The following is a 25701-nucleotide window of genomic DNA, read 5'->3' as shown; positions in this document are numbered from 1 at the left end:
AGAGAAGTAACTCGCCCAAAGTCACACAGCCGCTAAGTGGAGAAGCTGGGATTAGAACCCATGACCTCTGACTCCCAAGCTCGGGCTCTTTCCACTACACCATGGTGCTTCTCAATCCCTCAACTCATGCTTTTTCCCAGACTTGGAACTCTCTCCTGCCCCCACCCCCAATCCCCATAACAAATCCACTAGATGACAGCTCTTTCCCATCTTCCAAGTCCTCCTAAAATCCCACCTCCTCTGGAAAATCTTTATTGGGTGTCGGTAACATCCCAGTCTTATCAATCCAACACCCACCTTAGCACTTATGAATTTTATTACTAGCTTCAGCCTGGATGTACATGTGTACTGTTTTAATTTTGTTTGAATGTTTATTTGTATATTCAACTATCTATTCAGTTTTTGCATCCTGATCCACTTGTCCTACCTTTCAATAGAGCCTTGTCCTTTTTAAAAATAAATAGCTTTCACTATTTAAAAATATTTTTACCCATCTTTCTCTCCCATTAAATTATACGTTCCTGGAAGATGACTCGCTTCTCTTGTACTGTCCCATGCACTTGACTCATTTATAAATACTATCAAGGATGATGATGAAGGTTATCTTATAAACAGGAAAGAAAGCAGGGAAATAGCTTCTCCTGGTACTATGGTGAAATGACAAAAGGATCAGGGGTCCCCTTTTCTTTTCTTTTTTTTTTTTAGTGGTACTTGTTAATAAAAAGAAAAATAATAATAATGATAATTATGGTATTTATTAAATGCTTACTATGTGCCAGGGACTGTACTAAACACTAGACTGGATACAAGCAAATCAAGTTGGACACAGTTCTTGTCCCATATGGGGCTCACAGTCTTAATCCCCATTTTACAGATGAGGTAAATGAGGCACAGAGAAGTTAAGTGATTTGCCCAAGGTCACACAGCTGAGAAGTGCTGGAGGCAGGATTAGAACCCATGACCTTATGACTCCAAGGCCCATGTTCTATCCACTATGCCATGCTACTTCATGATGCTTCAGGTCTTTTACCATCAGGAAAACTCAGAATGAAGAAGGCAGTCCTGGGGAGTCCTTCTAGACTGTGAGCTCACTGTTGGGTAGGGACTGTCTCTATATGTTGCCAACCTGTACTTCCCACGCGCTTAGTAAAGTGCTCTGCACACAGTAAGTGCTCAATCAATACAATTGATTGATTGATTGATATAGCAGCTTACTATGTCAAGCATTGTTCGAAGCATTGGGGTAGATGCAGGTTTATCAGGTTGGACCCAATCCCTATCCTATATGGGACTCACAGTCTAAATCCCAGCTCCACCAATTGTCAGCTGTGTGACTTTGGGCAAGTCATTTCACTTCTCTGGGCCTCAGTTACCTCATCTGTAAAATGGGGATTAAGACTGTGAGCCCCCGGGGGACAACCTGATCACCTTGTAACCTCCCCAGCGCTTAGAACAGTGCTTTGCACAAAGCAAGCACTTAATAAATGCCATTATTATTATTAAGAGGGCGAAGGATTTAATCTCCATGCTACAGTTGAGGAAACTGAGGCACGGAGAAGTGAAATGACTTGTCCAAGGTCACACGGCAAGCAATTGGCAGAGTCAGAATTGGAACCCTGATCCTCTGACTCCTGGGCCCGGGCTCTTCCGACTAGGACAAGCTGCTTCAGGCCTTTTATCATCAGGAAAGCCCAAAATGAAGAAGGCAGGCAGGCGTAGGAGAGAGGAGAGCTACAGTTCATACTGTGTTGTCTCAAACTGGTTCTTTTCCTTCGAAGTATTTGCATGAGTTAGAGAGGCTAGTAAAGTTGGGAAGCAGCATGGCCTAATGGATAGAGCATGGGTCTGGAATTCAGAAGGACCTGGGTTCTAATCCCAGCTCCACCATCTGTCTACTTTGTGACCTCGGGCAAGTCACTTAACTTCTCTATGCCTCAGTTACCTCATCTGTAAAATGGGGATTAAGACTGTGAGCCCTATGTTGAACAGGAACTGTGTCCAACCTGATTAACCTGTATCTACCCCAGTGCTTAATACAGTGCCTGGCATATAGAAAAGGGTTATCAGATACCATAAAAATTAAAAAAAAATAGAGCAAGGAGGAATCTTGTCCAATTGTCTTTAAGCATGAAGGTCTGGGGAAGCTGTAAATCTTTGGTTGAAAGGGGATGGGCCATAGCTATTTTTTTTAAAATAATCACTATTACAGTTATTAGTAGTAGTGCTAGTATTAATTGGCATTTCTTAAGCAAAAACAAGAAGCATCTTCTTTTACTTACTGCTTAGAATCTTTGCCAGAGATGCTCCTAGAGCTCTTTTCATATATTCTCAATGCTTTCTAACATTGATCCTGATTTCATTTCACCTTTTTCCTTCAAGGTCAGGCTTCCCAAGGACTCCACATATTGTCATTCTACATATGGCGCAAATTACAGAACTGCATATTTGTAAACTGTAGAAGATATTGCCAAGGACGAGGGCTCGGCATTCTACTTTAAATGGCCACTTATCTTCAATCTCTCCCTGCTCCCTTCAAAGGTTCCATCTGTAGCCACGAGCTTCTCACTCCCTGAAACAGAAGGATTCTAGGAATTCATCTGAGGACTTTGCTTGTAATTTATCATAATGTTCACAAGAGCTGATTCTAAGAGAGATCAGCACCCAGCTGAAATAGCACTGAGCACATAAAGCCAAGTGAGAAGTACGAACGATTTCTGATGAGAGCCTTCCACCAGGAAAAAACTGAGTTACAATCGCCGCTGCAGTCATGGAAACCACTGGGGTAGAATCTCCAGACAAACTAATGTTTTAGAAATGACCCACCTCCCTTCCTGGGAAATGAAAGTCCCTGATGAGAAAACAAGGCCAGCGGACCACCGGGATTACGAGAAACGGCTTTCTGAGAAATGGAAACTCGATGAATTTCTCAGTCTCTCCCAAATCCGCCAGGGAAAGTAAGGCTTGCCCTCCTTAGTCTGATTAATCCCTCAACCGAGTCTGGTGCCTTTAGAGTAGTTATCTAAAGAGGAAGGCCATGAAACCAAGCGCAGCATTCACCACGTCTGCCAAGGAGTGAAGCTACTCTCCAGATGGGTCCTGCTCTATGTTCCAGCCATCTGAAGCACAACAATGCCAACATCATCCCACTCCTGCCGGTTCAAATTCTCCTCAAGTAGGTGAAAGTCAATTTAGGCTACTGAAGATTATTTCTCTACTTCCCCTGGGGTGGCTGTCCCTCTTTTCCAACTCTCCCCCTGCTCTGTTCTTCCCCTAACGCCTCTTCAGCTCTTTTTTTCCTCATTGTGGAATGGAGCCCGGGGTGCCTCAGGGTTTCTTTTGGGTCTGGTGGTGGTCCCTGCACTGACCACCAATGTCTCTCTGGGTCTAGATGAAAACTAGAGCTTGGGCCTGGGAGTCAAAAGAACCTGGGTTCTAATCCCAGCTCCACCCTTTGTCAGCTATGTGACCTTGCACAAGTCACTTCACTTCTCTGTGACTCAGTTCCTTCATCTGTAAAATGGGGATTAAGATAGTGAGCACCATGTAGGACATAAACTCTGTCCAACCTGATTAGCTTGCATGTACAGTTTAGCAAGCACTTAACAAATACCGTTAAAAAAAATACTGAGCACTGTACTAAGCTCTTGGGACTCAGATGGTTGGAACACCGACTTCTTACAGGCCTCGTGTGAAGGTCCGGGGGAGGAGAAGACAATCCCCATTCAGATGGAAAAAGGCTCTCTGTCCCACCAAATCTGGGAAAGGCCAATGTCTGTAATGGCAGCCCTGAGTATTCATCAAGGTCAAAAGTCACTTATTCATTGGGCCCAGGAGAACATTTCATCCCTCATTACTCTGCAACTTGCCATCCATTAGCTCTCTGGGAGCACGCTGGAGCATTTAACCCCAGGTCTTCGGCCCTGGTGCCATTCTTCCAATTCCTGTGATTTATAGCAAGGCAGCTATAGCTGCTCTTTTTTTTCCCCGTTTGTTTGCTTTAAATAATTATTTAGCTTTATTGGGTATTTATCAAGTAAACTGGCAGTTCCTGAAGTTTGCTTATTGTAGCCAGAGTTTTAGGAGGGTAATTTGTATGCATCTCAGAACCTCCATGACAAATCCTCTCTCTGGATTGAAATTATGATATGTACATGATGTTTTATGAGATAATAGAATGAAGGTTCAGAATTCTACGGGTGTTTTTCCAAGCTTCCCTTGGAAAGAAATATGTAAGCGGCTCACTTGGCTGTGTATTGGAAAGGTAGATGGAGAAAGGTGGTGGTAGCAGAGGAGTTCAAAGGAGGAGCAGATAAATAGCTCAGATCGTGACACATTTAGATTCATGAGGTTTAGTGCTCGTCCAGTTAAACACTAAAGGGCTCCATGGTTTTCCTCATCTTTTTTGAACTTTCAGGCTGCAGAATTGCAGTGGTGAATTGGGTAAACAATTACTGAAGAGGGTTCATCCTTCCTTGCTGACCAGGGGATCTGGTTTGGAAACAGCTCTTTCACTGCCTCTTTGGATAGGTTGCAGAAGTCACTCTTGGGAGGGTCAACATCAACTAAAAACAGGACCAAGCTCATTAGGGTTAGGGAACATACCTACCAACTCTGTTACTTGTACTCTCCCAAGCATTTAAGTACAGTGCTCTGTACACAGTAAGTGCTCAATAAATAGAATTGATGGTGATGCTGACTACTTCGAACAATAAAGTCCTAAAGATTTCCCTCCAAGATTTCCATCTAATAATAATAATATTTGTGGTATTAAGTGCTTACTATGTGCTAGCCACCGCACCAAGCATTGGGGCAGATACAGGATAATTGGATAAAACACAGTCCCTGTCCCATATAGAGCTCACAGTCTTAATCCCCATTTTGCAGTTGAGGGAAGTGAGGCACAGAGAAGTTAACTGACTTGACCGAGGTCACAGAGCAGACAAGTGGTGGAGCCAGGATTAGACCCCAAGTCCACCTGACTCTCAAGCCCGTCTTCCTTCCACTAGGTCTTCGGCTTCCTTTCCTTCCAGCCCCAGACTAAGGGAATGTTTTTGAAGTGATTTTCCAAAGAAGCTAAAGCCTGTGGGTGTGTAGAGTTTGGACCCTTGAAATTTTCCCTGGGTAGAAAGGAAAGGCAGTTTTCAAGGGAAACTGGGGGAATTCCAGTATCCTATCTCTTAGAGGAAAATCACATGGCTACATTTTTTTTTTAAATCCAGCTACCCTTTAAAATGACTAGTGCAGTCCTTGGCTCGTTTTCAATCAATCAATCAATCATATTTATTGAGCGCTTACCGTGTGCAGAGCACTGTACTAAGCGCTTGGGAAGTACAAGTTGGCAACATATAGACAACATTTCAGTCTGATGATAGAGCATGCTTTTGGCTCCCATAAACCTGTGGCAGAGGTGGTCAACAGAATGGAGACCCAGATATTCCAAGTTCTGATTCGTGGACATCCCTAGGCAGTGTAGAAAGCCATACAATCTAGTAGAGATGAGTACTCAATGGACTGGGAGTTAGGAGATCGCTATTCTATCCCCAGACCTACCACTGACCTGATGCTACACCCCTTAACCTCTTGGGACCTCCATTTCCTCATCTGTAAAAATTTCCTGCCTTTTCCCTGGTGGGAAAGTACTTTTATACATTCTAAAGCGCTATACAGATTTAAGGTAGTTTATCCTGCCTCATCCTGCCCATCGGCAAAAATGGAACAGTAGGACCACACAGAGACCCTTCTTGAGGCTGTTATGTGGAAGTCACTCATTTAAGGCTGGAGGCATAAAATGCCAAAAATCTTTTATTGGAGACTCAATCGTTATGATTAACAACCAGGAGGCACTTTTACAAGTTTCCCAGGGGAGAAAAATGGTCTCTCACATTGCAGTGCCTGCCCTTCAGAGGACTGTAAAAGCCTGGACATCTTCACCTTCTTTGAATATCTGTAAATCTACCCAGAACAAGAGAAGAAAATCAGCACCAGAAAGGGCAAGCAGAGGTAACAGGGAGACACCTCCTTCCCTGCCCCCTCCATACCTCCCATCCAGGCCAGGGATCACCTCACCCATTTGTTTCCTGGTGTTCCTGAGGCAGATGGAGGTGATAAATGGGGCAGGAAAGGAGGGGAAGAGGAGGAGGTGGGGCACAAGGGGTTGGTATCGGCCACAGTTCTGCATGTTTCAGGGTTGGGGAAGTTACCGGATGAAAACTTACAAAGCACTGATGCCATAAGAAACTCTCCAATCATGGATGGTGGGTGGGAACTGAATTTCTGCAGGAATTATAACCGATGAATAAACGCTCTGTTGCTCTACAAGACATTGTTACTGTGGTTTGACCCTTTTGTACAGAGATAAGCACTACCTCACTGAGCCTCCCTCCACTCCTTCAAGGAGGCAGGTATTACTAGCCCCATTAAACAGAGAGAAAAATGGAGGCAAGGGAGACTAGGTTACCTACTCCATAATCACACAGCAAAGCAGTTACCTGAATCTCAGGAAGGGTTTACATACACAAGCCATCTTAATCAATGAAGCCTAAAAGTACCTGGTTATTTAAAGCCAAAAGGGCCACTCTTTTCACCTGACATATTCAGGTAATTGAGGCTGAAGTAGGCCTGAATTGGGGTCTGAATGATCATTCAGTCATTCATTCATTTGTATTTATCAAGAGCTTACTGTGTGCCAAGCACTGTACTAGACATTGGGTGAATACAATAAAACAATAAACAGGCACATTTCCTGCCCACAACCAGCTTACAATCTAGATGGGGAGACAGACATTAATATGAATAAATTGCAGATATGTACAAAAACGCTGTGGGGCTGGGGGGAGTGGGATGAATAAAGAGAGTGAGTCAGGGTGACACAGAAGGGATTGGGAGGAGAGGAAAGGAGGGCTTAGTCAGGGAAGGCCTCTTGGAGGAGATGTGTCTTCAATAAGGGGGAGAATAATTGTCCAGTTAGATGATCCGAGAATGTATGTGGGCCTGGGCTTTTAATGAATGCATCCCACCTGTTTCCCTCTATCCCTTTTCAGATGCAAGAGGCCTGTATCTACACTGCATCCTTACAACCAAGATTATTCCTTCCCAGAACTTCCTCAGTCCTTGCGCTCCCTTGGGGAGCTGGGACTACAGTCCGGCCTTAACATCCTGCAGTGGGATATTGGGTTTGTCCTCTCCAGAGAAACTTTCCAGTGAAGAGTTCTCTTGCCACCCCTTGGCAGAGCTAGCTTTCAAGGAGGCTTCTGACGTCGTCATTCCACAAACACTCTGCTGTTATCTGCGTAGAGTCAGTCTGCCTCCGACATTTGGCTGCACAAAGAAACCACAGACGGTGCCTCTATTTTGTATGTTCACCTCAGACGTATGAAATGTGCCATTCCATTAATATTATCCACAACATATTAAAAGATAACACATGTTCCAAAGAATCAATGGGAAAATTATCTCCACTGAACAATATATACAAAGAAGAGAAATTGCAGAATCCCTCCAATACAGCAAGTTTATTGTGGTGTCAAAAGCGTGAGATGATTAATACCCAAGTGAAAAGTCGACCAGATTTCGATTTCTGCAATAATGCACATGAGCCATTTTTTTCTTTTATAGATTCTTGACACTTAACCTACTCAATGCTTTTTATTTGCATTGATCACATTTTATGGTATGATTAAATTTGTACGGAAGAGAACCAATTAGTTTTGTTTTACACTTATTGAATGTGCTTTATAGTCAGACAAATTAACTCTCAGCAGTTAGTTTGATTTATCTTGCAGCATTAGACTTGGAGGGGCTGAAGCTTAGAAAACCAGGTTTAAAAGAACTGTTATTTTTGGATTTGGAGGGGCAGAGGGGGCGGGGGGTAGGAGGCGATGTTCTTTCTTGGAAGAAGGGGACATTACTGAGTTCACAAGCAATTCAAAGGACAAAAGTCCTGGCTGAGCTGATCTTGTTTGGGGTTTGCATCCCACATCAAATGGCTGGGGCTCTTCTGAGAGAAAGGAGAACTTAATCATCGCAGTTTTTCCCATTCTTCAGGATCCACATTCACCCTGTGAATAGAGATCTGCAAAGGATAAAAGGAGTTCACTGCCAACTTCCCAGGTACAGTATAAGGAGCCCTTGAGGGAGTTTGTATTTTGTCAGCAACAAGGCAGACTTACCCCTTGTTTAATCATTGAATTGTGATGTTAAGAGTGACTTGCCAAAGGTCATCGAATCCATCCCCTAGCCTCCAGAAAGGGTTGTTCCCACAACATCTGTGAAAGATTCCTTGTTCAGAAAAGTGTCCAAGAATCATATTACTTCTATATCCCAGGATAATCTATTTGAGAGCTTCATAATACACTCTGTCCAGAAATTCTTCCTTGAGTCTAACCTAACTCCCTCTTTCATTTATTCCTTCAATCATATTTTTTGAACGCCTACTGTGTGCAGAGCACTGCACTAAGCACTTAGGAGATTACATCACATCAATAGTCACATTCCCTGCCCACAATGGGCTTAAAGTCTAGAGGGAGGAGACGGACATCTATACAAATATATAAAACAAACTTACAGATATGTATTTAAGTGCAGTGGGGCTGGGAGATGGGAAATAGTGAAGGGATCAAGTCACGGTGATGTAGAAGGGAGTAGGAGATGAGGAAAAGTGGGGCTTTGTCTGGGAAGGCCTCTTGGGGGATTCAATAAGGCTTTGAAGGGAGGGAAAGTAATTGTCTGTTGGATTTGAGGAGGGAGGGCATTCCAGGCAAGAGGCAGGATGTGGGCTGGGGGTCAGTGGCAAGACAGGTGTGACTGAGACACAGTGAGAAGATTGGCACTACAGGAGCGAAGTGTGTGGGGTGGATTGTAGAAGGAGAGGAATGAGGTGAGTTAGGAAGGGGTAAGGTGATAGAGTGCTTTAAAGCCAGTGATGAGTTTTTGTTTAATGTGGAGGTGGATGGACAACCACTGGAGTTTTTTGAGGAGCAGGGTGATGTGTCCTGAATGTTTTTGTAGAAAAATGATCCACATAGCAGAGTGAATGTGGACTGGAGTGGGGAGAGACAGCAGGCTGGGAGGTCAGCAAGGAGACTGTTAAAGTAATCCGTATGGGATAGGATGGATGATTATATCAATGAGGTAGCAGTTTGGATGGAGAGGAAAGGGTGGGTTTTAGTGATGCTGTGAAGGTGGGACCGACAGGATTTTGAGATGGCTTTAATATGTGGGTCGAATTGACAGAAAAGGAGTCAAAGATAACACCAAGATTCTGGGCTTGTGAGACTACACTTTCTCCCCCCTTCTAGACTTTAAGCCCATTGTGGGCAGGCATTTTCACTCTTTTTTGCTGTATTGTACTTTCCAAGCACTTAGTACAGTGCTCTGCACAGAGTAAGTGCTCAATGAATATGATCTAATGAATACATTGTGGAGCCATCTATAGTGATGGGAAGGTCACGGGAAGGACAGGGTTTGTGTGGGAAGATTAGGAGCTCTTTTTTGGACATGTTAAGTTTGAGGTGATGGGAGGACATCCAAGTAGAGAGGTCTTGAAGGCAGAAGGACATGCGAGACTGAAGGGCGGGGGGAGGGGGAGAGAGAGAGAGAGAGAGAGAGATCAGGACTGGAGATGTAGATTTGAGTATCATCCGCAGAGATGGGAGTTGAAGCCATGGGAGCGAATGAGTTCTCCAAGGCAGTGGGTGTAGATGGAGAATAGAAGGGGAACCAGAATTGAACTTTGAGAGACCCAACAAAGTGGTGGGAAGCAGAGGAGGAGCCCACAGAGGAGACTGAGAATGAAACAGCCTGAGAAATAAGAGGAGAACCAGGAGAGGACAAAGTCCATGAAGCCAAGGTTGGATAATGTTTCCAGGTGAAGGGGGTGGTCCACAGTGTTGAAGGCAACTGAGAAGTTGAGGAGGATTAGGATGGAGTAGAAGCCATTGGATTTGTCAAAAAGGAGATCATTGATGACCTTTGAGAGGGCAGTTTTGGTGGAGTGAAGGGGTTGGAAGCCAAATTGGAGGGAGTCAAGGAGAGAATTGGAGGAGAGGAATTTGAAACAGCGGGTGTAGACAACTCTCTCAAGGGGTTTGGAGAGGAAGGGTAGGAGGGAGATGGGGTGATAGCTGGAGGGAGCTGTGGGGTCAAGGGAGGTTTTTTAGGGTGGGGGAGATGTGGGCATGTTTGAAGGCAGTGGGGAAGAAGCCATTAGACAGTGAATTGTTGAAGATGGCTGTTAGGGAAGGAAGGAGGGATGGGGAGAGAATTTTGATAAGCTTTGAAGGAATGGGGTCAGATGCACAGGTTGGAGGGGGTGGCTTTTGAGAGGAGGCAGGAGATATCCTCTAGAAATACTCCTGGGAAGGATGGGAGTGTTGAAGAGAGGGCTGTAAAGGGGAGGGACTGAAGAGGGGCAGGGGCAATTTTGGGGAGCTCACATCTGATGGTGTCAATTTTCTTAATAAAGTAGGTGGCCAGGTCACTGAGGGCAAGGGATGGGGCAGACAGGGGGACAAGGGACCTGAAGAGGGAGTTAAATGTCTGGAACGATTGGCAAGGGCTATAGGCATGTGTGTCAATAAGGGTGAAGAAACAGTTTTGCTGGGCAGAGGAGAGGGCAGAGTTGAAGAATGCAAGGATAAACTTAAAGTGGACAAAGTTGGCCTGATATTTAGATTTCTGCCAGCAGCACTCTGCAGCTCAAGCACGAGAGCGAAGGAGGCAGACTGTGCAGGTGATCCAGGGCTGAGGGTTAGTGGTAGATCGAAGAAGGGATAGGGGAGTGAGTGAGTTGAGCTCAGTAGAAAGGGTGGTGTTGAGAACATCTTTTTGGTCAGGGTGGTGTTGAGAACATCTATTTGGTCATTAAGAGAGGGTAGTTTGGATATGGGGACTAAGTGGGGCATGATGAGTTGAGGAAATTGGATGGGGTCCAGAGATGGGCAGTCTCCCAGGGAGAATAGTACAGATTTATGGGGAGGAGAATACTTTCCAGAAGTCAAACACTGGGTTGTATAGTAGGAGGCCTAAAGAATACAAACACCAAAATGTTTTCTTTTCCTACTCAAACATGGGATGGAACACATTTGAGATCCAAAAGTGTCCTTGTCCCAGCGAATGAATCCTGGGAGTCCTTCACTGCAATACTTGAAGGGAAAAGGACCTGAAAGTGATAGCTCAGCCACGTCCTCGGTACATACAGAAGCATCAGGTCTCTACTGAAGTGTGTTATGCTGGAAAATGTCAGAGATGTGAGACCAAATAGACTGCAGCCCACACCAGTGAAGGATAAATCCATGATCTTCTTAGCACTGCCCAATCCCGCATTTAGTGCGTACTGTAACTAAATAATTCTTCTCCTTGCAGTAATAGGATTAAATATTTTTATCTTTCTTATTCTATTACCATATTCAGTGGCTTGTCCCTAGGAATCAAATTAGTAAATTAGACTTGCAAAGAAGAACCAGACACTAACCAGCTACTCTCCCTCCAGGACAAACTCAAATGCATCTTCTGAGTTTGGCTTTGGGGAAAGAGGAAAAGAGATCAGGAGTAATAATAATGATGGCATTTGTTAAGCGCTTACTATATGCAAAGCACTGTTCTAAGCACTGAAATGATGGTATTTCTTAAGTGTTTACTATGTGCCAAGCACTGTTCTAAGCACTGGGGGGATACAAGGTGATCAGGTTGTCCCACATGGGCTCACAGTCTTCATCCCCATTTTACAAATGAGGTAACTGAGGCACAGAGAAGTTAAGTGACTTGCCCAAAGTCACACAGCTGACAAGTGGTGGAGGTGGAATTAGAACCCATGATCTTTGATTCCCAAGCCTGTGCTCTTTCCACTAAGCTAGTAGGGCTGCTAGGGACCCTGAATAGATGAACATACCCCATTTTCTAAGAAAGTTTTACTGGGGGGGGGGACTGCACAAAAGTCCCGTTTTTGAGGAATAAGAACCATGCCTTAAAGCAGAAGCGAAAGATGAATAAAATTGAACTGTAATGAGAGTTCTGTTTTCTCAAAACCAAAATCGCTTCAACCCCTCAATTCCCCCCATCCCCACCCCCGACATATACCCAGACTAATGAAGAGGACCCTCGGACTGCTGTCTCAATCTGACCTAGCTTCTGATCAGCCTTTCCTTGTTTCTCTATCCTTGGATCAATCAATCACTGATATATATTGAGCAGCTTCTGGGTGCAGAAATTGTACTAAGCACTTAGAAGAGACCAGCAGAAGCCAAACCCAAGTAGCTGCCCTCAAGGAGTCTGCCACCTAATTACAAAGAGAGACAAAGCTTGTCTACAAAGAGCAGGAATAGATAAAGCAGGTATATTTAACTAAATAAACAATTAAATATCAATAGGTAAGCACTCAGGACGAGATTAAGTGTTAAAGATGGCAGGTGGGTTGACATAATTAAGGGAGAGGTAGGGTCAAGCAGATTTGAGGCTATAGGGGCATGGGGAGGATTTTCAGGACAGGGAATAAACATTAACTGGAGTTGGCTTTGTGAAGGTCAAGAGGGAGGTACTGGAAAAACGTGATCTCAGGAGGAACAAAGAGCCCAGGTTGGGGAGAAGTGTGTGAAGAAGACCTTTGTCCTTTGCTGAGGATACATTGTTTTGAGATCTTAGACAGGCATAGGGAGAGTAGATTTGGCTTTGCTGTCTCAATAAGTGGAGCAAGGGGCACGCCTTCTGGAGAATAGCATCTTGGAGGGCCGGAGGTCTGGGCCAAAGTGGCTTATAAACCATGACCCAGATAGCTTGACTTGGATTTCCCAATCCAAAAGGTAAAGCCTTCCATCTGACAGCTGGGAAAAGGAAGAAGCAGACAGAGTCTTTGATTTCTCCCTGAAATAAAGGAGACGCAAGGCGGTAAGGGAAAACAGTAGAGTGATATCCAGGAGATGCTAATCACCACATCTAATTACAAAGAAGAGTAAATCACTAAACATTTGGTTAAGCACCTAAAATATAATAAAAAAAGACACAATCAGACAGGTGGCTTCCATACTGACAATCTCAGGAGGTATATTCAGAGAGAGAGAATCTAGGCCTCATTAAAAATTGGAGGAAATGAGAGAGTCGTTTGAAGGAAATTTTCTTCTTTTCTCACAGTTCCTAAGGACAAGGGACACCACCTTTTCTGAGACAGCAGGGATCACTGACCATGTATAAATGTCCAGACCAAGGGGGAGAAATGAGGTAAGCTGGGCCTGAATTTCCTTGATTCCTGCCTCAAAGCTCCCCTCCACTTTGGGTGCAGCCCCCTACCAGGGGTTTAGTTCTGTGAAGCAGAATGTTCCCTCCCTCCAGATGAAGGGGATGGGCTCCATCACACTCCCATGCAATTGATACAGCACCTTCGGTGACCAGTGATGGCAGTCAAAAAAACAAAACCACGTAACATTACGAGCATCACTTTTACAGGGTAGTTTGATGACATCATATGGACATCACTTTTTGCACAAATCCACCTAATTCCACTCATATCTTTCCAAACCAAAACACATTCTCAGGGGCACCCCAACATTCCTCAATCCCCATATGGTATGTGTTATTATTATTAGTAGTAGTAGTATTATAATAGTAGTATTTGTTCAGCACTTTCTATGTACATTATACTAAGTGTCGGGGTAGATACAAGCTAATCACGTTGAACACAGTCCCTGTACCATGTGGGGCTCACAGTCATAATCCCCATTTTACAGATGTGGTAACGGAGGCACAAAGAAGTTAATTGACTTGCCCAAAGTCCATGCTCTATCCACTAAGCCAGCCTGCTTCTTAATTGTGCCTCGCAGCATTTGTGTATACATCTATAATTTAATTTATTTAGATTGATGCCTGTTTACTTGTATAAATGTCTGTCTCTTCCCCTCTAGACTGCCCACTGCAGGCAGGGATTTTCTCTATTGCTGTATTGTACTTTCCAAGTGTTCTGCAAACAGTAAGCGCTCAATAAATATGATTGAATGATTGAATGAATGAATGAATGGTCTCAATTCTCCATTTCCCCTTCAATTGACCCAGAGCCTCTGTGTTCCCCTCGCAGGTCCTTCCGGCCCGTGGAACTCGGAAGCAGAAGCTGAAGTGGGAAGAGGCTCGGTGCTGGAAATACAATACCAGACATAGCCGTGTCCAGTGTCAAAGCTGAACAGCTTTGCCCCATGAGCTATTTGGATAGGGCAGGAATTGTTAACTTTAACTAACTAGTCCATGTTACTGCACCTTAATACTCCATTGGGGTGAACAGGACATGGGGAAGCAAAATGGCAACTTCATGTCTGGTATGCCTTAGAGACCCAGAACTTGTCTCTAGAACTAAATCAGGGGCTTGACTCATCCCCACTGGTGACAGGGCTAGAAACTGCACTCATTTCACCCACTCAGTCAGTCAGTCAATCATATTTATTGAGCGCTTACTGTGTGCAGAGCATTGTAACAAGTGCTTTGGGAGAGTACAATATAACAGACCCATTCCCCATCCACAGTGAGCTTACAGTCTAGAGGGGGCTTCCAGTCACTGTGCCCAGATGACAAGAATTCCCCCTCTCTCTTGGCTTTCTGGAGATAACAATAATGATGGTATCTGTTAAGTGCTTACTCTCTTCCAGGCACTGTACTACCCACTCAAGTGGGTACAAGCTAATTGGGCTGGGCACAGTCCCTGTCCCACATGGGGCTCACAGTCTCATTCTCCATTTTACAGATGAGGTAACTGAGGTCCTGTCTCCACCCTCCCATGGGTCCCCAGACCAACTGGGCTGGAGACTCTTCTCACTGCTGGCCCAGAAAGTCAGTCTGCCTAGCAGATTATCTAGGGTCAAGAAGAATTTCTGGAAATAGCATTCCAGCCAGTTAACAGGTGCTCCCAGTCCAGCACAGCCCCAGCCAGAAATGGGATAATTATTCTCCTCATTTGCCCCTTGACCCTGTTAAACCTTACTATTCATTCAATCATATTTATTGAGCGCTTACTGTGTGCAGAGCACTGTACTAAGCACTTGGGAAGTACAAATCGGCAACATATAGAGACGGTCCCTACCCAACAACGGGCTTACTATGTGCTTCGTAATATACTATATGCTGGGATAGATACAAGATTATCAGGTTGGACACAGTCCCTGCCCCACCTGGGGCTCATGATTTAAACAGGACGAAGAATAAGTATTGAACCCCATTTTACAGATAACTGAGGCATGAGGGGTTAAGTGACTTGACCAAGGTCACACAGCAAGGCAAGTAGCAGAACCTGGCTGATTCGAACACAGCTCCTTTAACTCCCAGGCCCATCCTCTCTCCCCTGGGCTTGCAGCAAGTGCATATGTGTTTCTCGCTCTCCAGTCCCAAATGGAGAAGGGGCACTTCTTTTCTGCTAACCATGCCCCCAGTTCACTCCTGAACTCAGAATTAGAAATTGGCACACCTCCCCAAAGAGCCTCTGCTTTGGAAATCCTGCTCCTGGTAAACATGAGCAAGCTATACTTGGATTATATGTTTGAGCTAACAAACCTTTAAAAAAATCTGCATTCATTCGGCCCCATTTCCTTAGTTCAGGCATCCATATGGAAGTCACCTTATGGTTCTATCCCCGTAAACATATAAGATCTGAGGCCAGGTCTTTCATTTAGTCAGGATCAGGAAGGGGGGAGTCCACTTAGTCTTTAGGTGGGGGTAGGAAGAAAAGGCTTTTGGGGACTGAGAAGAGAGGACTTCATACTTTAGGGCACAAAGGTAGATGAAAGTCGAAACACTGTCTTATCCCCCAGATCTTGCACTGTGGGTGATATGCCCTTGACTGCCCTGGTAACATGGTCTCAGGATTGTTTGGGGTTTTTAGTTTAGATATTAAACCACGATATGCAGTGTAGTGAGGAAATACTCTCCATATCTCTTTGAGAAAAGAACAAAACATGGAATTAAAAATTGCAACTCAAAGGATATAGGCAAATGAAGGCCTTCCTGACTGTGAGAGAGTTCAACAGTGGCTCAGACAAAGGAATTAAATTGTAAAATTGCCAGGTCTTCAAAGATTAGGTGAAACCAGTTTGGAGGAAGAGAGTTTTAATGCCTTCTAGCCCTTAATTCTTTAACTAATAATAATAATAATGATGATAATAATAATAATAATAGCTCTTTTATGTGCCAAGAAGTGGGGTAGATACAAAAGGGATCACACTAGACACAGTCCCTGCTCCACATGGGGCTGAAAATCTGAGGGAGAGAGAGCAGGGATTTAGAGAAGCAGTATGCCTAGTGGAGAGAGCACAGGCTTGGGAGTCAGAAAGATCTGGGTTCTAATCCCAGGTCCACCACTTGTCTGTTGTTTGACCTTCGGCAAGTCACTTGACTTCTCTGTGCCTCAGTTACCTCATCTGTAACATGGGGATTAAGACTGGGAGCCCCTTGTGGGACATGGACTCTGTCCAAACTGATTAACTTACATCTAACCCAGCGCTTAGAACAGTGTTTGACACATAGTAAGGGTTTAACAAATACCATCGTCATTAACCTTCCATTTCACAGGTAAGGAAACTGAGGCACAGAAAGGTCAAGTGGCTTGTCCAAAACCTCACAGCAGGGAAGTGGCTGAGCTAGGACTACAACCAGATCTCTTGACTTCCATTCCCATGCGCTTTCCACTAGACCACACTACCTCCCTTGACAAAAGCCTAAAGGACCAGGTGTAATTTTCTCTAATTGCTGGGGCAGAGTAATAAGAATAATAATAATAATGGCATTTATTAAGTTCTTACTATGTGCAAAGCACTGTTCTAAGTGCTGGGGAGGTTACATGGTGATCAGGTTGTCCCCCAGGGGGCTCACAGTCTTAATTCCCATTTTATAGATGAGGTAACTGAGGCCCAGAGAAGTTAGGTGACTTGCCCAAAGTCACACAGCTGACAACTGGCAGAGCTGGGATTTGAACCCATGACCTCTGACTCCAGAGCCCATGCTCTTTCCACTGAGCCATGCTGCTTTCCTTCTACACTAAAGCTCTCCAGAACGGAGTTGCTATATAAATCCAATAAAGAAATTAAACTTCTTGGATTGAGAAAATGACCACAGAACTCTTCTCAGATATTATAATAAATCTTTACAGATTTCACTTAAACGAAAGATCCACAAACCCTTGGTTTTCACTCTGACAGCTCCATCCCATGCCTTCACTGCCTGAACTCTGCAGTCTGTTGAACCGACTCAGTTTCTTTGTCCCTCTGAGAGAAGAAGGACTTGAAAAATAAGGTTATCAACCGTACCAGGAACAGGACATTGTGAGATGGGGAAATGCAAATCCAACTGAGACCTGAAACCGATTTTTCTCTTTTAAAATATAATTAATCCATTATGTCCTAAGAAGTGGAATCAATATTTTTTATAAATGAGATGTTCATACCCAGAGAAGGGATGGTTGTGGTGGTCAACTAATCTTTCACCTTCTAATCTAAATGTACAACTATGGACTTTTTGAGCCGACTTGTTCAGCATTTGCCAATGTAACTTTTTCTACTTGCCCATGCTGGTCATATGACTGTTAACTTACTTGTCCCAAGCAGTAGCAATGCACCAAAGGATATTATTTCCCTAGTAATAATTTTAATGCCTTGTATTTATTTAGCACCTTACTTCCTCAAAGTTGTAACAAACATTATCCCATTAATCCTCCCCACCATCTCTAGTGCAGTTTCCAGGATGAAAAGTGGAGGATACAGCACATCATTTGGGGATAGATCAGATTTTTTTTTGTGTGGGGGCAGTGAGGCACTCAGTGTTTTGGCAAGAACTGGGAGAGATAGAAGTTTATTTCCCCTATCTGCCTTCCCCTCATCAATGGCTTTGCACTGGCTGGGTACCTCTTAAGCGCTTTGCTACTCCCCCAAGACCCACCACACTAATGTAAATAGCCTTATACTCTATAATTTCCCCAATCTGCAATTTATTTTAGTGTCCACCCCCACCTGTAGACTGTAAACTCCCTGTGGGCAGGGATTATGATGTCTACTTGCTCTATGATATCATACTTCCCCAAGTGTTTAGTAAAGTGTTCTGTCCACAGTAAGTGTTCAGTAAGCAGCGTGGCTCAGTGGAAAGAGCACAGGCTTTGGAGTCAGAGGTCATGGGTTCAAATCCTGGCTCCGCCGATTGTCAGCTGTGTGACTTTGGGCAAGTCACTTAACCTCTCTGTGCCTCAGTTACCTCATCTGTAAAATGGGGATCAAGACTGTGAGCCCCCAGTGGGACAACCTGATCACCTTGTAACCTCCTCTGAACTTAGAACAGTGCTTTCTATAGTACTGCACATAGTAAGCGCTTAACAAATGCCATTATTATTATTATTATTATTATTATTATTATTATTATTGTTATTATTCAGTAAATTCCACTGAATGATTGGAAAAATCCAAGATCATTTTTCATCCTACCTCCTGGATCAAGCTAATTATTCAGTCCATTTTAAAGAGGCAGCATGGCCTAGTGGACAAAGCATGGGACTGGGAATCGGACGACCTGGGTTCTAAAACCATCTCCACCAGGTACCTGCTGTGTGACCACGGAAAAGTCCCTTAACTTCTCTGTACCTCAATTTCCTCATCGGCAAAATGGGGGTTTAATACCTTTTCTCCCTCCAGCTTAGATGGTGAGTACCATCTGGGACTGGATTATCTTGTATCTACCCGAACAGTTAGTAGAGTGTATGGCAAGTAATAAGCACTTAACAAATACCACAATTATTATTTATACTGAGTGGGAGAGGTTCACTGATAGAGTAGCCAGTTTTCACTTTATCGAAAGTAAAATAGATATGTTGACTGTCCTTGATGACTCTCCCTAGCGACTAGGGGTTCACCCCAAGCCCAGCCTACCCAGCTTTATTCCTCCTACCCTCTTCAAACTTCCCACCCTTTATCCTTTTTTGGTGCACTTTGAAAATTTCTTACCAATTCCCCACACCTCCCATAGCAACCTTCCCACCCATATCCCTTGAGCTTTAGCCATGAAGAAAGTTATTGTAAGATCAAAACCAATGTATTGTAAAGCTGAAGCAGGGTGCCAGTTTTGAAACAACATTAAGTGCCACCCATCTTACCTGAAAGGGCATGTCAGGGCCTGCCAGGATCAGTATGGCTTAGTGGACAGAGCATGGGTCTGGGACTCAGAAAGACCTGGGTTCTAATCCCAGCTCTGCCACATGTCTGCTCTGTGACCTTGGACAACTGACTTAACTTCTCTGTGTCTCAGTTACCGCACCTGTAAAATGAGGACGAGTGTGAGCCCCATGTGGGACAAGGACTGTGTCCAACCTTATTAACTTGTACCTACTCCAATGTTTAGAACAGTTCTTGCCAAATAGTAAGCTCTTAACCAGTATTATTATTATTATTATTACTATCCTTCTTGTGCTTCTGTTCTGCTGCCACTGAGTCAGTGCTAGCACGCATCCTCCTACCCCGAATGTTCTTATTCTTCTTGACTAAAATATGTCCCTCCTCTCTTGGAAAAGAGGTCTAATAATAAATATAATTGTGGTATTTGGTATTCGCTTACTATGCCAAGCACTGTACTAAGGAGCTTGGGTAATATAAATCAGTAAGGATGGACATAAACCCCCCCCGACTCAAACAGATGAGGAAACCGAGGCCCAGAGAAGTTAAATGACTTGCCTGAGGTCACACAATGAGTAAGTGGCAGTGCCAGGATTAAAACACAAGTTTCCTAACCCCCAGGCCCATGTTCTTTCTACTAGGCCAAGTTTGGCCCTGGTATCTCTGACTTCCCTGCTCAATTAATGAATCAATAGTATCTACTGAGTCTTACTGTGTGCAAAGCACTATACTAAGCACTGCGGGGAGAACAATACTAAGGAGTTGTTAGAAACGATTACTGTCCTCAAGGAGCTGACAGTCTAAGAATCTGCCTCTTGTCCTTTAGTCTGATGCCTGCCAATTTCTACCTCAAACAGATGGAATGTAGAGCAGGCCATGAATCCTAATAAATATTTTCCAACACTGACAACCATTCCCTAATCCCTGTCTGGTGGCCTGGGACTTTCTATAGAAATTGGACTCCCCTTCCAACTAGTCCCTGCTGGTGACGAAGAGATGAGAGACGAGCACAAAGCAAAACAATTCCTCTAACTACACTGCCTCAGGACAAGTTCATAAATCTCATTTCAGTCCTCTCCCCAAAGGTAGCACAACAACCTTTTCATTTTTTTCTGGGAAGAACTCCATTCCCGTCAGCTTCAATAACCCACTGAAGACCTCTGGGTATGTCAGAAATCAATGATGGGTCAAAGCCTTGTCATCTTGATTCTTGATTCAAGATTCTCCCAGCTGGAGTTGAGTGAGAAAGGGTGGGGCTGGGAAAAGGGGGCTCTGGCTGATTGATTCCCATTCCTATCTCCCAACCACCTGTACACCCACCTCCAACCTCCAAGGTAGGGTTAGCTCCCGGCATCTAGACACCCAAAACAGTTATACCCCTCCATACATCATCACATTACATTGCACATACGTTGCTAAATAATGACATCATGCAGAAGCCTGTTCGAACCCCTAAACCAGTGGTGTTTCTCCTAGGGGTTTCTTGTCCAGAGTCACTGCATTCTCTTCCTAGTCTGAAGTGTTATTTCCATGAAGACTGAAGGTGGAAGGAAAACGGGTGGTTTCAAAAACCTTAATGCCACTATACTGTTGTCCCAATCCTTCACTGGGATTAGCCAGGCTCCAGTTGATGTCATCAATCACTTTTTTTATTGTATTTGTTAAGCGCTTACTATGTGCCAGGCACTGTACTAAGCACTGGGGAAGATGCAAGGTAATTAGTTCGGACACAGTCCGTGTCCCACAAGGGGCTAAGAGTCTTAAGAGTCTTAGAGAAGCAGTGTGGCTCAGTGGAAAGAGCACGGGCTTGGAAGTCAGAGGTCTTGGGTTCTAATTCTGGCTCTGCCAGCTGTGTGACTTTAGGCAAGGTACTTAACTTCTCTGTGCCTCAGTTACCTCATCTGGAAAATGGGAATTAAGACTGTGAGCCCCATATGGGACAACCTGATTACCTTGTATCTCCCCCCAAGAGCTTAGAACAGTGCTTGGCACATAGTAAGCGCTTAACAAATACCAAAATTATTATTATTATGATTATAATCCCCATTTTACAGAGGAGGTAACTGAGGCCCAGAGAAGTGAAGTCACTTGCCCAAGGTCACACAGCAAACAAGTGGCAGAGCCAGAATTAGAACCCAGGTTCTTCTGATTTCCAGGTCTGTGCTCTACCTACTAGGCCATGCTGTTTTCTCATCATTAAATGGGCAGCCCCACCCAGAGTGACTGACAGGAAATATGCAAGTGGACTTCCCCTCTCACACTTCCTCTCCTGTCATTCACTCATTCATTCAATCGTATTTGTTGAGCACTTACTGTGTGCAGAGCACTGTACCAAGCACTTGAGAAGTACAAGTTGGCAACATATAAAGACGGTCCCTACCCAACAGTGGGCTCACAGTCTAGAAGGGGGAGACAGACAACAAAACAAAACATATTAACAAAATAAAATAGAATAGTAAATATGTACAAGTAAAATAAATAGAGTAATACATCTGTACAATAAATCTGTCCTGTTTGTCAGAGACAGCATCACCCTGAGCGTTAAGGGACAGGGCCCCAAACTGGCTGGAGTATTCTGGTCCACCTAACCTCCTGCCCCTCTTAACCTCGAGCTCCTTCCTCACTTCAGACCTCCCTCTACCCATCTCCCCACCCCACCAAGAGACCCAACCCCTTCCTACAGCTATGGGTGGGGAAGCTTGGATCAGTGAACTGAGAGGCTGAGATTTCCCTTCTCTTTTTTTTATGACATATGGTAAGTGCTTACTATGTGCCTAACACTGTACTCAGCGCTGGGGTAGATACAAGCTAGTCAGGTTGGACGCAGTCCGTGTCCCACATGGGGCTCACACCCTTAATCCCCTTTTATTTTTGCTTCATAGAAGCAACATGGTGTAGTGGATAGACCATGGGCTTAGGAGTCAGAAGGTAAAGGGTTCTAATTGCAGCTCTGCCACTTGTCTGCTGTGTGACCTGGGCAAGCCACTTCATTTCTCTGGGCCTCAGTTCCCTCATCTGTAAAATGGGGATTGAGACTGTGAGCCCCACATGGGACAGGGACTGTGTCCAACCCAATTTGCTTGTATTCACTGCCAGGTACAGTGCATAGTAAGCACTTAAAAAGTACCATTATTATTATTATTTAACTGATGAGAGGACTGAGGCACAGAGAAGTGAAATGACTTGCCCAAGGTCACACAGCAGACAAGTGGCAGAGCCGGGATTAGCCACTCAGTCAATTGCATTTATTGAGCGCTTGCTGTGTGCAGAGCATTGTACTAAGTGTTTGGGAGTGTACAAGCAACATTGAACAGACACATCCCCTGCACATTGATGAGGTAACTGAAGCACAGAGAAGTTAAGTGACTTACTTAAGGTTACACTGCAGTCAAGTGGCAGAGGTGGGATTAGAACCCAGGTCCTCTGATTCTCAGCCTTTGCTCTTTCAACTAGGCCACGTTGCTTGTCTCTTGTAATTTCTCCCTCATCACTAACTTCCCCCTTCAGTGCAGTAACACTCTTAAGCAGAGACCATGATTAATGTAGGTCTACCAAAAAAAAATAGTGCATTTTGGCACTTGGAGAGCCAGGCAGAGCAAGTTAGACACGTCTAGAGGTTCTCTCCTACCAGTTTAAGCAGTTTTCTAAACCCCTTTTCTCCTGTAGGCGAATAGGACTGAGGATGCATTCCTTTAAGGCGCTGAAGACTGTAAATGTTTCAATGCACAAAATAGATCCCCAGTGATCTGAGAGCATTCATATTTATCTTAGAGTGCCTCTAGCCCATGAAGAATATGGTTCCTATTTCCTTAAAACACCATCATATGGTGCTCTCTTGCAGAGGAGCAATTACAAAGCTAAGTCACCAATCTCTAAACATTCATGGCCGGGATCAATAGTGTGAAAGGGTTCCTGTTATTGGGTCAGAAAAAAAAAAATCCTTCTGCTCTAATGGCTACTGAAATATATATTAATTTTAAAGAGACAAGCTCTGAGAGGAAGACTAGCTGCGATCTAGCTGCAAGAGTTCATTTGTTTAAAAGCCCAGCAAATCTGCAAATACGCATCCTTCCGTGCAAATAGTTTCCATTAGCAGATCTGTTTATGTGTGTCATTAGAACAGCAATGGCATCCTGAAGAACATGGTAAATATTACAAACGTTTACTGTTTAACATTTTACGTGCTAATGATCAGGTTAATATATAAGCCGTTTTTGTTGTATATAAAACATCTTCACTGATCCTTCATTTAGTGCCGAGTATTTTTTAATAAAGTATGAGGGATGAATAATGTATAATGCTACCCAGTGTCAGAGATCTCTAGATTGTAAGCTTGTTGTGGACAGGCAAAATGTCTACCAACTCTCTTGTATTGTACTCTCCAAAGCACTTAGTACAGTGCTCTGCACTAAGTAAGCATTCAATAAATACCACTGATTGATGGGCTGTAACTGTAGGGGCTGCAGCCTGGGATCATTCATTCATTCAGCCATATTTACTTGAAAACTTACTGTGTGCAGAACGCTGTACTAAGCACTTGGGAAAGTACAACAATAAACAGTGACATTCCCTGCCCACATCGAGCTCACAGTCTAGAGGGGAGCAGACAGACATCTATACAAATAAATAAAATTACAGATCTGTACATAAGCACTTTTGGGCTGGAAGGGGGGAAGAGCAAAGGGAGCAAGTCAGGGCAACACAGAAGAGAGTGGGAGATGAGGAAAAGTGGGGCTTAATTTGGGAAGGCCTCTTGGAGGAGATGTGCCTTAAATAAGGCTTTGAAGCGGGGGAGAGTGGTTTTCTGTCCGATTAGAGGAGGGAGGGAGTTCCAGGACAGAGACAGGACGTGGGCAGGGGTTCTGTGGTGAGACAGGCAAGATTGAGGCCCAGTAAGAAGGTTAGGACTAGAGGAGCAAAGTGTGCAGGCTAGGTTGTAGAAGGAGAGAAGTGAGGTGAGGTAGGAGGGGGCAAGGTGATCCGTCCCAGAAACTGAAGCTGCCCCCACTTGGGATGGTTTAGTTATCTTGATTATAAACCACTTCAGCAAATCATCCAGGGATTTCAGGCTGAGGATAAGTATGAAGAAAATGTAAGGGATCTATTAACCTGAGGCAGGGACCAATCCATTGATAGAACAATCAGTGATATTTGCTGAGCACTCTCTAGAATCTCGCATTTCTTCCTTCCTTCAAGTTGTCTCTATTGGATGTCCTGCTGACACCTCAGCTTCAACATATCCAAAACAGAGCTCCTCATCTTCCTACCTAAACCCTGCCCTCCCTGTGTCTTTCCCTTCACTGCAGATAATGCCACCGTCCTCCTTCTCACAAGACTGTATCCTTGGCATTATCCTCAATCTTTCTCTCTCGTTCAACCTACAAATTCAACTGGTCACCTAATAATAATAATGATGATGATGATGGCATTTGTTAAGCGCTTACTAGGTGCAAAGCACTGTTCTAAGTGCTGGGGGGGATACGGCATGATCAGGTTGTCCCATGTGGAGTTCATGGTCAATCCCCATTTTACAGATGAGGTAACTGAGGCTCAGACAAGTTAAGTGACTTGCCCAAGGTCACACAGCAGACATGTGGCGGAGCTGGGATTCAAACCCATGACCTCTGACTCCAAAGCCCATGCTCTTTCCACTGAGCCACGCTGGGAGGCCCCAATCCCATCAGCTCTCCATGCAAAACATCTCTCAAATCTGCTCTCCCTCTTCTTCCAAACTGCTACCACGCTGATCCAAGTACTTATTATTTCCTGCCTTGACTACTGGATAAGCCTACTTGCTGAGCCTCCTGACTTCTGCCTTTCCCCTCTGCAGTCCATATTTTACTCTGCTGCTGGGATCATTTTTCTATATAAAAGTTCAGTCCACGTGGCCCCATTCCTCAAAAACCTTCAGTAGTTACCGATCCACCAAAAACCTCTTGCTTTGTCTTGTCTTTCACTGTCAAGTTTCTCCAACACATAACGACGCCATGGACACATGTCTCATAGAACGCCCCACCTTCATCTGCGATCATTCTGGTAGTGTATCCACAGTTTTCTTGGTAAAAATGCTGAAGTAGTTTACCATTGCCTCCTTCGGTGCAGTAAACTCCAGTCTCCACCGTCAACTCTCTCCCACGGGTGAGTTTCGACTTATAGCAGATTGCCTTCCACTCCCTAGCCACTGCCAAAGCTAGGAATATGGATATGCCTCAGCTTGACGCTTCCTCCCTTAGTTGAGACTGGTAGAATACTGGAAACTCTCCAGATGCAATCCTGAGCAGGGAGAAACTTCTTATCATCAGCTTTAAAGCACTCAAATGCTCCCCCTCCTACCTATCCTCATTGATTTCCTACTGCTGTCCAACAAACACACTTCATTTCTCTAATGCTAACCTATTCACTGTATCTTGATCTCATCTGTCTCAATGTTAAATCCTTGCACTGGCATCTGTACCCTTTAAGCACTTGATATTCATCCCACCCTCAGCCCCACAATACTTTTGTGCATATCTGTAATTTATTAATTTATATTAATGTCCATCTCCTCCTTATTTTTTATGGTATTTGTAAAGTGTTTACTATGTGTCAG

The sequence above is a fragment of the Tachyglossus aculeatus genome, chromosome 21, assembly GCF_015852505.1.
Source record: "Tachyglossus aculeatus isolate mTacAcu1 chromosome 21, mTacAcu1.pri, whole genome shotgun sequence".
Classification (NCBI taxonomy): Eukaryota; Metazoa; Chordata; class Mammalia; order Monotremata; family Tachyglossidae; genus Tachyglossus; species Tachyglossus aculeatus.
This window is presented reverse-complemented; position numbering follows the sequence as displayed.